We start from the raw sequence: 14,223 nt of genomic DNA on the forward strand, positions 1-14,223 counted from the left end.
AACCAATTTAAATAATAACAGAACCAATATCTTAACTCTTTATGTAGCTAATACTTTTCCTTCTAGTCCTATTTCATTAGAGAGTTTTAGTTTAGGAATTGTTGAATTTTAGTAGATTTTTTTTGGATATCATTTGCATGTTTATACTTTTTTTTCTTTTATTTGTTGATACAGTGAATTATATTGATAGATTTCCTGATTTGGGGCCATGATTAAAATCCCAGAACAAATGTTTTTAGTCACTCTATCTTTCCACACATCTATGTACATTCTATTTGGTTGTATCTCATTTATTATTTTTATATCTATATTCATGAGTGAGATTGGTCTATAAATTCGTTATTTTATACTCTTTGTAGTAGGTTTTACAGTTTATGAGGTCATAAAATTAATTGAGCAGCCCACCATCTTTACCTACAAGCTGTAAAGTAGAAGGTAAGCTCTTCAAGAACAAAGACCTTATTTCATTTAATATTGTATCCTACAGCCTAAAACAGTAACTGATATACACTAAGCACTTGATAAATATTAGTATAAGGTACCAAGAAAGAAAGGAACAAGGAACAGGAGGGAGAATGAGAGACCCTGTGAATTAGCTATGAGGTTATCAGTTGCTATTTTTTATAGAAAATATTTACACTCCTTCAGCCTCTTCTGTATTTACCTGGTCTACTTAAGTTTTCTAATTCTTCTTTATTTATCTGGGTTATCTATATTGCCTATTTTCTTTATATTTTAAAGTTTGTTGCCATAGAGTTTCATGTAGTGTTCTCTTATATACTCAAATTTATTCTTTTTCTAGATGTGGTTATGTCTCCTTTCTCATCCATAATCTTGTGGCTTTTCAACTATTCTCTTTCTTCCCTTCCCCCTTGAATTTGGATTAGAAGATATTTACCTCTTTTCAGTTGTCAGAGAACTAGCTTTTGTATTTACTTATCTCTTCTACTACTTTCATTTTGTTTGTTTTCTAGTCCATTACTGTCATACTGCATAAGTTAATTCTCTTTTCCTGCTCTGTTTTGGTAGATTTTGTTGTTTTACATTTTTTAAGATGAATGTTAACTTTCCTTAATTTCATTCTTTCTTTTTAAATATGAAGTCATTTAAGGTTATAGCTTTTGCCATGAGTATTGCTTTTGCTTTTTCCCATAAGTTTTAGTGTTTAAGTTTAAGTGTACTGTTTTCCATAAGTATTAGTATAAAGTGCTTTCTTGGGACTTGGGAAAAGATGGTGGGGGAGTAGGGACCCTATTCCAACCGGTCCCCTGAATTGAGCTAGATATCCACCAGACTACTCTGAACACCCATGAAATCAGCCTGAGATGTAAGATATATCTGGATCTCTACAAATGGAATATCGCACATGGTTGGTTTTGAGCTATGAAGCAGGGAGCCGTGATTCCACAGGCAGATATTAGAAGATAAATGGAAGGGGAGGGAGCCATAAGGATACTGCACTGCTGGTTCTGAAAGCCTCCTGTTCTGGGGATGGGGCACAGACTCACAGACCATCAGCAGTGGGGAAAGGACTTTAGGGCAGCCCCCTGGACTGAAACCTGGAGTGGTGGGGCCATGCATGTGAACTGGGGACAGCTGGCAGTTTTAGAAGCACAAAGGGCAGAGATGTGCCCCTACCTGGAAGCCAGGACTGGGAGTATTGCTGAGGGGCTCACAACCCAGGACGCTGCAGTTTTTAGCAGCATAGACAGAAACAGAGATAGTGTGGGCAGGAGAGGTCACTGAAGAACAGACTGTGATCTCTCTGTTCTGAGGCAGAGGGTTGGAAATGATCTCTTCTGCTCTGACTCTCAGAAGAGACACAGAAAACCACTGGGGAAAGCCACCAGAGAACAAAAGCCCCCAAAACCCAGCTTCACTGAGCCCATTCCTCCCCCACAGGAGGCAGGGTAACTCTGCCCAAACAGGGTTGCCTGAGTAATAGTGCAGCAGGCCCCTCCCCCAGACAACAGGCTGGGAGAACAAGAGGCCGACAACCCTAAGGTCCCTATAAAACAGTTGCATCTTGCTTGGGTTGTGATCAATAATTTGGACTCTGTACATTCCCTTAACCACCTCTCAACAGAATGACTAGGAGGAGGAACCCCCAAAATAGGAAAGACTCAGAGACTGTGACTTCTGCCACAGATTTACAAATGGATACAGATATAAGCAAGAAGTCAGAAATGGACTTCAGGGTAACAGTTATGAAGATGATAGCTAGAATGGAGAAATCGATTAATGGCAACATGGAGTCTCTAAGGGCAGAAATGAAAGCTGAAATGGCAGAACTTAAAAATGATATCAGTGAGATCCAATCTAATCTAGATACTCTATCAGCTAGGGTAAATGAGACAGAAGAACGAATTAGTGATCTAGAAGACCAATTGATAGAAAAGAAGGAAAAAGGAAGATTGGGAGAAACAGCTCAAAATCCATGAAAACAGAATTAGAGAAATAAATGACACCATGAAACATTCCAATGTCAGAATTATTGGGATCCCTGAGGGGGTGGAGAGAGAGAGAGGGCTAGAAGATATATTTGAGCAAATCATAGCTGAGAACTTCCCTAATCTGGAGAATGAAACAAACATTCATGTCCTAGAGGCAGAGAGGACCCTTCCCAAGATCAAGGAAACAGAACAACACCCTGACATGTAATAGTAAAACTCACAAATCTTAGAACTAAGGAAACCATCTTAAGGGCAGTCAGGGGGAAGAAATTCCTTATATACAGAAGGAGGAACATCAAAATAACATCAGACCTATCCACAGAGACCTGGCAAGCCAGAAAGGGCTGGCAAGACATATTCAGGGTAGTAATGAGAAGACACGCAACCAAGAATACTTTATCTGGCAAGGCTGTCATTTAGAATGGATGGAGAGATGCAGAGCTTTCACGACCGGCAGAAACTGAAAGAATATGTGACCACTAAGCCAGCTCTGCAAGAAATATTAAGGGGGGGTTCTATAAAAGATGAAAGATCCCAAGAGTGATATAGAACATAAATTTACAGAGATAATCTATAGAAACAAGGACTTCACAGGTAACATGATGACAATAAATTCATATCTTTCAATAATAATTCTCAAAGCGAACGGCCCAAATGCTCCCATAATACGGAACCCTCTTACACTGTTGGTGGGAATGCAAGTTGGTGGGAATGCAATCCAGTCACTGGAAAACAGTGTGGAGTTTCCTCAAAAAATTAAAAATAGAGCTACCTTATGACCCAGTAATTCCATTACTGGGTATTTACCCCAAAGACACATATGTAGTGAAAAGAAGGGCCATATGCACCCCAATGTTTATAGCAACAATGTCTGCAATAGCCAAACTGTGGAAAGAGCTGAGATATCCTTCAATAGATGAATGGATAAAGAAGATGTGGTCCATATACACAGTGGAATATTACTCAGCCACCAGAAAGAATGAATACCCAACTTTTGCGTCAACATGGATGGGACTGTAGGAGATTATGCTAAGTGAAATAAGTCAAAGAGAGAAAGTCAATTATCATATGGTTTCACTTATTTGTGGAACATAAGGAATAGCATGGAGGACATTAGGAGAAGGAAGGGAAAAATGAAGGGGGGTAATCGGAGGGGGAGTTGAACCATGAGAGACTATGGGGACCCCAGGAAACAAACTGAGGGTTTTAGAGGGGAGAGGTGTGGGGGGATGGGTTGGCTCAGTGATGGGTATTAAGGAGTGCATGGAGCATTGGGTGGTATATGAAAACAATGAATCCTGGAACACTACATCAAAAACTAATAATGTGCTGTATGGTGATTAACATAACATAGTAAAAATAAATTAAAAAAATTAAAAAACATAAAGTGCTTTCTTTTTCATTCTTTCCAGATATAATAAAATTTTAGTTTTACTTCCTATTTAAGCCAAAGGTCATATAGGAAAATCATTAATTATTTCAAAGAGGATAATATTTTACCATTACATTTTTTTGTTTTTCTATCGGATGATTTTCAGAGTATGGCAATTATGATAAAAAATTTTATTGAATGCTCACTTTGGCAGGACATATACTAAAATTTGAATGATAAAGAAAAGATTAGCATGACCCCTGCACAAAGATGACAGTCAAAATTGTGCAGTGTTCTGTATTTTTTTAACAACATGAGAAACAAGTGATGGCGAGTTTGCAGAGAAAGGGGAAATCTCTTGCACTTTTGGTGGGAATGCAAACTGGTGCAGCCACTATGGAAAACAGTATGGAGGTTCCTGGAAAAGTAAAAAATAGAACTACCTTACAATCCAGCAATTGTACTGTTAGGTCTTTACCCAAAGGATACAAAAATGCAGATTCAAAGGGGTACATGAACCCCAATGTTTATAGCAGCATTATCAATAATAGCCAAACTATGGAAAAAGCACAAATGTACATTGACTGATGAATGGATAAAGAAGAGGTGGTATATATATACAATGGAATATACCCAGCCATCAAAAGGAGTGAAATCTTGCCATTTGCAATCATATAGAGCTAGAGTGTATTATGCTAAGCAAAATAAGTCAGTCAGAGAAAGATAAATACCTTCAGAAATAAAATAGATTACCATATGAGAAGGGGAAAAAAAAAGGGAAACAAACCATAAGAGACTCTTAATGATAGAGAACAACCTGAGGCTTGATGGAGGAGAGGCGGTCAGGGGATAGGCTAAATGGGTGATGGGTATTAAGGATGGCACTTGCGTTGAGCACTGATGTTAAATATAACTAATGAATCACTGAATTCTACTCCTGAAACCAATATTATACTATATGTTAACTAACTAGAATTTAAATAAAAATTTGAAAAGAAAAAAAATTTATTGAAGTCTTATTTGTATCCAAATATGTATTTGATTTTTATAAATTTCTATTGAATGTAACAAAATATTCTCTTTTCCCTAAATATGAGATTCAACACACCAATTAAATGAAGTTAATCAAATATATTATTAAATTTCTCTATGTCCTTCTTAATATTTTGTCTACTTGATCTGCCTGATTCTAAAAAATATGTGAAAATATGCCATCTTTTTTTATTTTTTACTGATTCTCTTGACTCACCATTAGTTTTTGCTTTATTTCTTTAACTTTTGTGTTGTTTGATATCTACAGAGTTATGATTGTTTTTCCTGCTTCATAAATCATACCTTTTATTATTATGTAATATCTCTTTTTGCTATATATATAGGGATTTTAATTTTAAAGCTAATTTTAGTCTGATATTGCCCTTCCTGCTTTGTTTTTATTTATATTTGGTTAGTCATATGTCTATCCCTTTATTTCCAAACTTAGCTATTCACTTTAACTGTGTTTCTTATTAAATAATTTCTTATTTAAATAATAAATGGCTTGAATTTGCTTTTTACTCCAGTCTAATATTCTCTGATCTTTATTGGGAGAATTCAGTCTTTTATGTTTGCATAATGGTATACTTGATTTTAGTCAATACTCTGTACTTCATTATTTATTTAAATTTTTTATTTTTCTCATGTTTATTTGAATAACTTTATTAATTGCTTCTTCCTCCTTATTACCTAAGAATTTCCAGTATAATTTTATCTTTCATAAATGGTCACCTTCCTTTTCCTCATACCCATAATTATACCCACATTTATTTAATATTATATGAAAACAAGATCATAACTGTTTCCCTAATTAAGGCTCTTCCTCTAACCCCATCTGGACACCATATGAGAGTTCTGGAATGTTTTTGTTTTACTCCTCTTTCTCCCATCCAAACTTCTTCTCAAATAATTTAATACTTTTAGTTTCACATGATTATTAGAATTTTTCTAGCAGTATCCCTTTTTTATTTTAAAAACTCTTTTTAATCCCTCAATGTACAAATTCCCAGAGTGCCTATCATTATTCAGTTATATTTAATTATAAATCTATTACCAAATTCTTTTCTCATCAACTTTACCTCTTCTTCCATTTCAACTATCATGAGGTTCAGATTTATTATCCTCTGGTTTGAGTCCTTGTTTCCTCAGATGGGGTATATGTTTGATGTTATCTCTGCAAATAACATTCTTATAGGCTTTTAAGGAATAATATCTTGTCACATATCCAGTCCTTTACTGTAAAGCATCTGTAGATATTATTCCACAATCTTGTAGCTTTGGAATTGCATGAATTCATGACCAATCTGATTCCTTTGTCTCTGTATATTACTTGTGTCTGTCTGGATGCATTAAATATTTATTTGTCTTCATCACTGGAGTCCAGTAACTTGATAAGGACACATCTTGGTTTAAGTACTATCTCAAATGTCTGATCTAGAACTTGATGAGCTGTTCAAATCTTCCGGCCCAGGTCTTCAACTCAGGGAAACTTTCTTCAATCATGTGTTCAATCATTGTCTTTTCCATTTATCTCATCCATTTTTTCTCATAAATCTATTTTCCAAAATATACATATTTCCCCCCATATTTCTGTAGCATTTTTGTTTTCCTTTTCCCCTCTATAACTTAACATATTCTTCCACCTGATCTTCCAAGGCACCAATTTGGGCATCTATAATGCTGACTTTCTCTTTCACTTCATCTATTCAATTTTCAAATTAAAAAAGGCATGTAGTTTTAGTGCCAGGAATTACACTGAGTGCTATATTCAGATCTCTTTACATATTCTTCTCCTTTTAGATCTAACTTTAAAAGAAGCAGTTCTATTTCTTTAGCAGTTTTTTCTGATTTTTTTCTTTGTTTATTCTACTCTCTGACTTATATGCCCTTTTACCAAATGTCATTTCTGTATTTGCTTATTTGGCCACTTTATGTGGGAGTGCTCCTGAAAGTTCTGGAAGGTACAGCCATCCTGCCTGATGACTCATTGTACATACAGCTGACTGTGCATTTCTCCTGTCTCAGTGCTCAAAGGCAGAGCTTCTCTGCTCTTATTGTCAGAGGTAGAGATGAGTAAAACCCAAATGTTCACCTCTTCACATCCTTAGGGTCAGGGAAACCCTGAAGTTCAGAGAGCTGAAATGGACTTTCTTTCTAGGAAGGGCTGTTTTCTGATGCTTGCTTTGGGCGTTTGTACTGAGCCCTAGAATGCTGACCCAAAGGGGAGGGAGTATGAAAACAGGTTTTGGCTCACCCCTGCCTATTGGCCTGCAAGAAGTGCCTGAGCTGGAGTCAGAGCCCTGAATGGAAGGATGTGGGATGCCTCAAGCCACCATTCTCCCAGAGTTCTCTCTAATTTTCTCTTTTAGGGCAGTAATTTTGAAAGTTTGTCAACTTAAACATATTACTAGTCCTTCCTTCACTACTAATTGATAATGAAAGTTTGGACTAGTCACCTACATCTTTGGGCCTCTGAGTGCCCATTATTGAAATAATTAGTCTTCTTTGAGTCTAAGACAGCCTCCTCCTTCCAGTGTGTTAGTTGGCTCAATTGTGTAAGTGCCATATATTCAAGTGAGAATTGCCAGTCCCTGTATCAACTCTGAGTAAGAAAATTATTTTGGAGTAAAACTTGGCAAAACAAGATCTTGAGCTGCCAACAAATTATTCTGCAAGATTTCAAAACATTAAGTTTTTGCATTCATTCTCAAAGTCAAGCCAATTTTGCTTAAAGGAACACTATTGTTTGAGTTGAAAAAAAATCAAACCTAAATTGTGGTTATGCATCTGGCATTTCTAATATAAGTATGAAAGCAATATATTTGCCTGTTTTTTTGCTAAATCACACAGGCTGCAAAAAATATATACACATATGGGATTTCTTTCCACATTCAGAAAGTTAAATTCAAATTCCAACTGTGGAGACTTGTTCCTGAGAAGTATGAGGGACAAATGCCTAAGAATTTTTACAGTACTACTTTTGTAGAGATAGCTTGTCCCTTTTTCTTTTTCAGCTTTACCCTTTATTTTTTATTGCTCCTTTTAGGTTATATTTATTTAACAAAATTCAGTTATTGAAGAAGTTACAAACCTAAATACCAGGTGCACCCTCTAAATGCTCATATAGAGCATTTTAGTAATCTCTTTGACTCCTGTATGCTCTCTTTGCCTGAAGTGTTCTTCCTGTCTCCTTCCTGTTCCTATAATTCAAAGGTATAATGGCATTTCAGTTTCCAGTATTCTTTTGATTCCAGCAGCCATGGATGTGGGGCTAGGGGTTTGGAAACTTAGAAACCTCACATACAGAATTATAGATGAATCAATTCTACTAGCCACTTTAGAGCCCCTTGTATTTATTTTAGTTATATGTGTAAACTTTTATTCTCCTCTCCTAGATTATAAGCAGCTTGAGGGTGGGATCTGTGTCTCTGTCATCTGTGATCTCCTAAAGGAATAGGATTAGTCCCCCATACAATAGATGTTTATTAGTTTGCATCAAAGTGATTTGAGTTACTAAATGTTTTTTCTACTTAATCTCTTGTTTATTTTTAATTATATACTTGAGCACACATGAACTAAGATTAAATTCCCCCAACCCAATTAAAGTTAGTTGAACAAAGCTCCATTTCCATGATTCCCACTTAGAAGATATAATGCCAGAATCCAAAGATAGTGGTAGGTAGAAGCCACTCTTCCACAAATGCACTTTAAAAATGCATACCATCACTTCCAGTATTACTTCATTACTGGGTGTTCACAAACAAGCATTAACCTTTCTCTGCTGAAAAGTGGGAAACTATACTAAAAGTCAAAGAATCAAGCCAAATTGTATGATGATTTTCCTTGATCTGGAATGTACAAGCATTTCTTGATTCAAAGTTTTGGGGATTCCTTTTCTTTCTTTCTCTCTTTTTCTCTTTCTTTCTTTCTCTTTCTTTCTTTCTTTCTTTCTTTCTTTCTTTCTTTCTTTCTTTCTTTCTTTCTTTCTTTCTTTCTTTCTTTCTTTCTTTCTTTCTTTTTCTTTCTTTCTTCTTTCTTCTCTTCTTTCCTCATTCCTTATCTCCTGATGTCCTAGACTGTAGTTTAAGTGATGGATACATTGGAATCAATTGTATGCACTTTATTCCTGCTCTTGCTTCTGAGCAATTGTGCTGGAGAGGCAAATAAAGGATTAGAGGGTAACTCTCTGGGGGCAGCGGAAATACACATCAATCTGCTGCCACTGCAGGGTAATATGGATGATGTAAAGCCTGGGCAGCCAAAGATCACAGCATATTGTTCTTCTGGAAGAAAGGGGCCATCTTGAGGAAAAGTAACAATAACAATTTTGTTCTCATCTGTGGCTGTCCCGCAGCCTCTCACTCCTGAACCCACTGCACACACACACAATATGCATGTGCACACACAGACACAGAAACAGAGCAAAATATGGGATCTTAAGAATTACAATAAGCTGTTGATTATCAGATTGCTGTAAAATGGCAACTTATACCATTTCATCATGGCCAGACTAGAATAGGTTTGGCAAGAAAGGCTTTGTTCTTAATTTCAGGAGGTTGGCTTTCTGCAAAATCCCCTGCCTCTTTTATTCTTGCTGTTTGCTGTTGCAGAAGAGATTTCCTCCTAGCTTTTTCCCTGTGTGGCTCACAGCAATTATGGAGGATTCACTGGGTCTGTTACCAGCAGGAATGTTAGCCAAATTAGTGAGTGAGAACTCTGGAAAAAGAATTTCCTGGGGATTTTCAGAAGTGGTCTTTGGATTTGTTTTGTTTTTATTGTTGTTCCTCTTGAGGAAAGAAAAAAGCAGCAGCCCCTGGAAAAGATGGGGAGGTGAAGGCCTGCCCCTCTTTTCTCTTCCCCTCACCTGACTTTGGAGCATATGAAAGATCAGTGCTGAGAGTGTGAAGAAGTGGGGAGAACACTGCTGGTGTCCCAGTAATTGTGGAAACAAAACACATGTGAATTTTCTGGAGAGGTCTGAAAACTGGAGCATGGGTCCCATTGAGCTAAGGTGGAAAAAGGAGAGGAAACCTACGGGACAAGACGTTTCCTTGTCTGTTTGGCATCATGAATTAAGCAGAGGACATTTAACTAATTTGTGTTTTGTTTATTTTGTTTCATTTTGTAGGTATATATATGTATTTGGTTTGGGGTTTCAGCTTCTACATATTCTCTTCAGACATAGCATTTTTTAGCTTGTTTTCTAAACACCAAAAGCTATAAAAGCTGCTTAAAAGCATAAACCTTAGAGGTGAAAGACCTGGGTTTAAATTACAAGTCTGCCATTTACTAGCTGTTTGACCACTGGTCCTGGAGTCACAAATATCTGATTTCAGTCCTGACTCAGCCACTTACTAGTTGAGTGACCCTAGGCAAGTTGCTTAAACTTCCTAAGCATGAATTTCCTCATGTGTAAATTGGAGATAACAATAGTACCTAATAATAGGATTGTGTAAGGATTTAATTAAATAATGCATGTGCACTTATAGAACTTTCAGAACTGAGACATATAAAATAAATGTTCAGTAAACATTAACATTTTAAAACTTATTCTATGAGCTTAACTATGCATAAATGACTGGGGAGAAAATTTGCTGTCTATTATAGTATTTATTCTGAGTGACACTTGATTGTTGCTATGTCAAGTGAAGTGCGACACCTCACTTCTCCATGCCCTAAAGCACATGCATGTGCAAACACACACACACACACACACACACACACACACACACACACACACACACACAAACATACCCCATAAATTTGAACCTTTATAGCAGAGATGCAAATACATGGATTACACCTGTAAGTAACAGGCAATGGTGGTAATTTCAGTTATTGAACCTAAGCTGAATCAAAACTATTTCCTAAAATTCTAATCTAGAATAATAAACATTGCCATAGATGCCTTCCTTCACCAAGCATTTGTACCTGAAGAAGTCAAATGTACTGTTCTCATCTTTTGTCAAATTTTGGCAGCCTCATACCAAACACTAATTAATAGATGACATTCGAACACCTTCATTGTGATTCTTGGAAGCCCAACTGTGTGATAATTTACCCATGTTTGAAAAAAGATAGAATAAAAGAAACACTTTTCTTTAAAGATTTTATTTATTTATTTGACAGAGAGAGAGATACAGTGAGAGAGGGAACACAAGCAGGGGGAGGGGGAAAGAGAGAAGCAGGCTTCCTGCGGAGCAAGGAGCCCAATGTGGGGCTCGATCTCAGGACCCTGGGATCATGACCTGAGCCGAAGGCAGATGCTTAACAACTGAGCCACACAGGTGCCCCTAAAAGGAACTCTTGAAGACCTCTCATTGCTCAGGTGTCCTGGCAAATGTTTTGTTTTTGTTTTTGTTTTTTTTTTAAGATTTATTTATTTATTATTTGAGAGAGGGAGTGGGGAGGGGCAGAGGGAGAGAGACAATCTTCAGTCAGGCTCCCTGCTGAGCTCAGAGCCCCATGCATGGCTTGATTTCACAGACCTGAGATCATGACCTGAGCCAAAAATCAAGAGTGGGTCGCTTAACTCACTGTGCCCCCCAGGCGCTCCCCTGGCAAACCATTTAAATTAGGTTTAAATCACTAATGGTGACATTTCTGTTCAAGCATAATGAAGTACGTCTGTACATACATGAAGCTCCAGGAGGCAAGAGCCCTCACACAACATGGAAACTTTGGTCAGGTTTTCCCAGGAAACCACACAATGCTCATGGGCCACAGGGAATACCTTTAGATTTTCACAGGTAAAACTGCTTCAGAATGGTGAACTTCTTTGCCATTCATATAATCGATTTTAGCCAATTCTTCTTGCCCTCTTTTACTCCCCAAAAGGGGCTATAGTTGTAAAAGTCAGAAGTGTCTAAACAAGAGGAGGAAGACATGGTAGTATGGAGAGGGGGCATAGGATCAGAGGAGAGAGAGAATGAAAGAGAACCGGAAACCATATTGCAATGGTTTAAAACTGCTTTCTCTTAAAATCTGTCAGTGATCAAAAAGTCTCTGATTAATTTTTACAGTTCCCATTCATTTCTTGCAAATACAGCTAACAGCAGATGCTCACTGATGCCTATTTCAGGCTGGCATATGACCCCTGCTTCTTTGTTAGTATCTGATATACAAGGACAATGGCACTGAGCATAGAATTTACATGGCTAGTAAGTTTATTACCCAAAATAATGTCAGCTTTTTCAACTGTGGTTGCAAGAGATCAATGAATTGCTGTGAACAATTGACAAAAGCAGAGTTTGAGTTTTAAGAGTTGTTTATAGCACACTCTATGGAAGGCATGGCTGAACTATGGACAGAGGAGGAAACATGAACTCTGAAAGAAATAACCACAAAGATGTTTTATAGTTTATTTTCATAGTAGACTCAATATTGTTCAATGGCATGCCTTGTGGAACTAAACTCCTCAAGCTAACTTAGCACATATGCACTTTTTAATACATCCATACAAATATAATTCTGACAACTCAAGTGGTAGATGAGGAGACGTGCCACACAGATTTCCTTTCAAGGAGAGACTGGTTGCTCAGCTGTGGGGAGTGTGGTCAGCCAGCAGCCTCCAGCTGTCAGCTCCTTCAGGGTGAATCTCAGCTACAAAAAGCCTCCCCACCCAAGGTCAGAGCCTACACTTGGTGACTGAAGGTGTGCGTGCATGAGCGTGTGCATGTGTGTGTGTGAGTGTGTGTGTGTGTGTGTGTGTGTGTTAGGGAAAGGGAGAGTATAAAGATTTAGCTATTTTGGTCCAAAATGCATAGGGACATTTCTGACAAGCAGTATGTGTTCTAGATGAACCCCTTCCCCTCCCTGGCCTAGGTTGGCTCAGGCTTTTGGAAGCTGCATGACAGTTTGTCCTATCTCTCTGCCCAACTGTGCTTCCTCCTAACTTTCACAGGTGTTGATCCCTAATAAACACCTTGCACCCCAAACTCCATGTCAGCATCTGCTTTTAGAGATCCTAATTTGTGCCTAGACATGGCTGCAATTTCTCACTGGAACACTGGTTTTCATTTTCTCTTCTCCAGAATCTAAAGGGCCCTTAGGGCTCTATGATACATAGCTTGAAGCCACTGCACTAAGATCAGAAGTAGAAATAATATGGATTCCACAACTGGTGGAATTTGATATTACTTTAGTGAGGGCAGCGTGAGTCCATACAGGATTAAGTGAGGGCTGGGAAATTCATCTTCCAACTTCTTGAGGATTTATAGTAGAATATGGAGCTGGGGATGAAAATAGGGTGTGAACAACATAACCCCTGACTTTAAGAGGAGCGTAGCCTAGGAGAGGTTAAGAGACTAAGCAGACCAAATTATCTTTAGCAAAAGAAAAAAAAAAGTATAGGATTGGGGGAAACAGTGAACAGAACATAGACAGGAGACATAGTGGAGGACAGATGGGGGACAAAGAGGAGAAAGATGAATTCACACTGGCTTAGCATACAATGACATCAGATAATTCATCAGAGGACAGAGTTTTCTCTTTAGCCAATTGTCATATTAGTGTTTTGAGACTAGGTTATATTTCTAAGAAAACTCATTAAACATTGCATATAAAATGGATAAAGTAAGGAAAAAAGGAAGAAAAAAGGAGACTCTCAGTCTCCTTAAAGAGTTTGTGGTGACTTTCCATCTAATTTTCTTGTGTTTCCTCAGTTACTACCTCTTTCTTAGGCTCCCCTTCACATTTTTAAACCTTAGCATGGATTGCTTACTTCCACCCAAATGTGTTAAGTGTTCATTCTGGTCAGGAGAACCAGCCCTTTGCATTTGATCCTTTCAGTCTGGGCAGATGGGAGCAGGGCTGCCCAACCAGTGCAGTCAGAGATTTGGATGAAATCCACTTGACTGCTGGGGTCCTTATATTGTATCAGAGTGCATGCTAGCCAATGTGACATAAGAATATATACAAATTAAATGCAGACATGAGGGCATATCAAAGAAAAGAATCAGCAAAACTGTAGTACTGAGGTTGTTAGGTAAGTGAATTGACTCAAAAGAATTTAATTTAGAAATAAGTCTGCTTGAGGGAAAGTAGCTTAAGTAGTAAATACAGAGAAAGGAGGCAGAAGAGCCAAGAAAGATTAAGAAGTTAGATGAGAATAAACAGATAGGGAAAATCTTAAGAATTATTAATGAATAAAAAGGTAGGAAAAATAAGAAAGGATAATAGACAACCACTTTTATTGCTAGAGGCTTTAATTTTTAGTGTACTTCAACCTATTTTCTCACTTTTTTCTTACAACATCCTATGAAAACTGGAGAAGTAATTTTTTCCTTCATTTTTAAATGAGGATACTGAGGTTTGGAGAGGAATAAAAGTCCATTTTTATAAATTGCACCACTAGTTAGTGAAAAC

At 37.4% G+C, this 14,223-nt stretch overlaps 1 non-coding gene across 1 annotated transcript; it reads left to right on the forward strand.

Moving 5' to 3' along the window:
• Positions 1–4,025: 4,025 nt before the first annotated feature.
• LOC114212459 (U6 spliceosomal RNA) lies at positions 4,026–4,130 on the forward strand. Its single transcript, XR_003609967.1, has one exon. It is a non-coding gene; the product is annotated as a U6 spliceosomal RNA (small nuclear RNA).
• Positions 4,131–14,223: the final 10,093 nt, after the last annotated feature.

The sequence above is a fragment of the Eumetopias jubatus genome, unplaced genomic scaffold (genome assembly GCF_037043125.1).
Source record: "Eumetopias jubatus isolate StellerSeaLion01/CBP00866 unplaced genomic scaffold, mEumJub1_p1.0 scaffold_15, whole genome shotgun sequence".
NCBI lineage: Eukaryota > Metazoa > Chordata > Mammalia > Carnivora > Otariidae > Eumetopias > Eumetopias jubatus.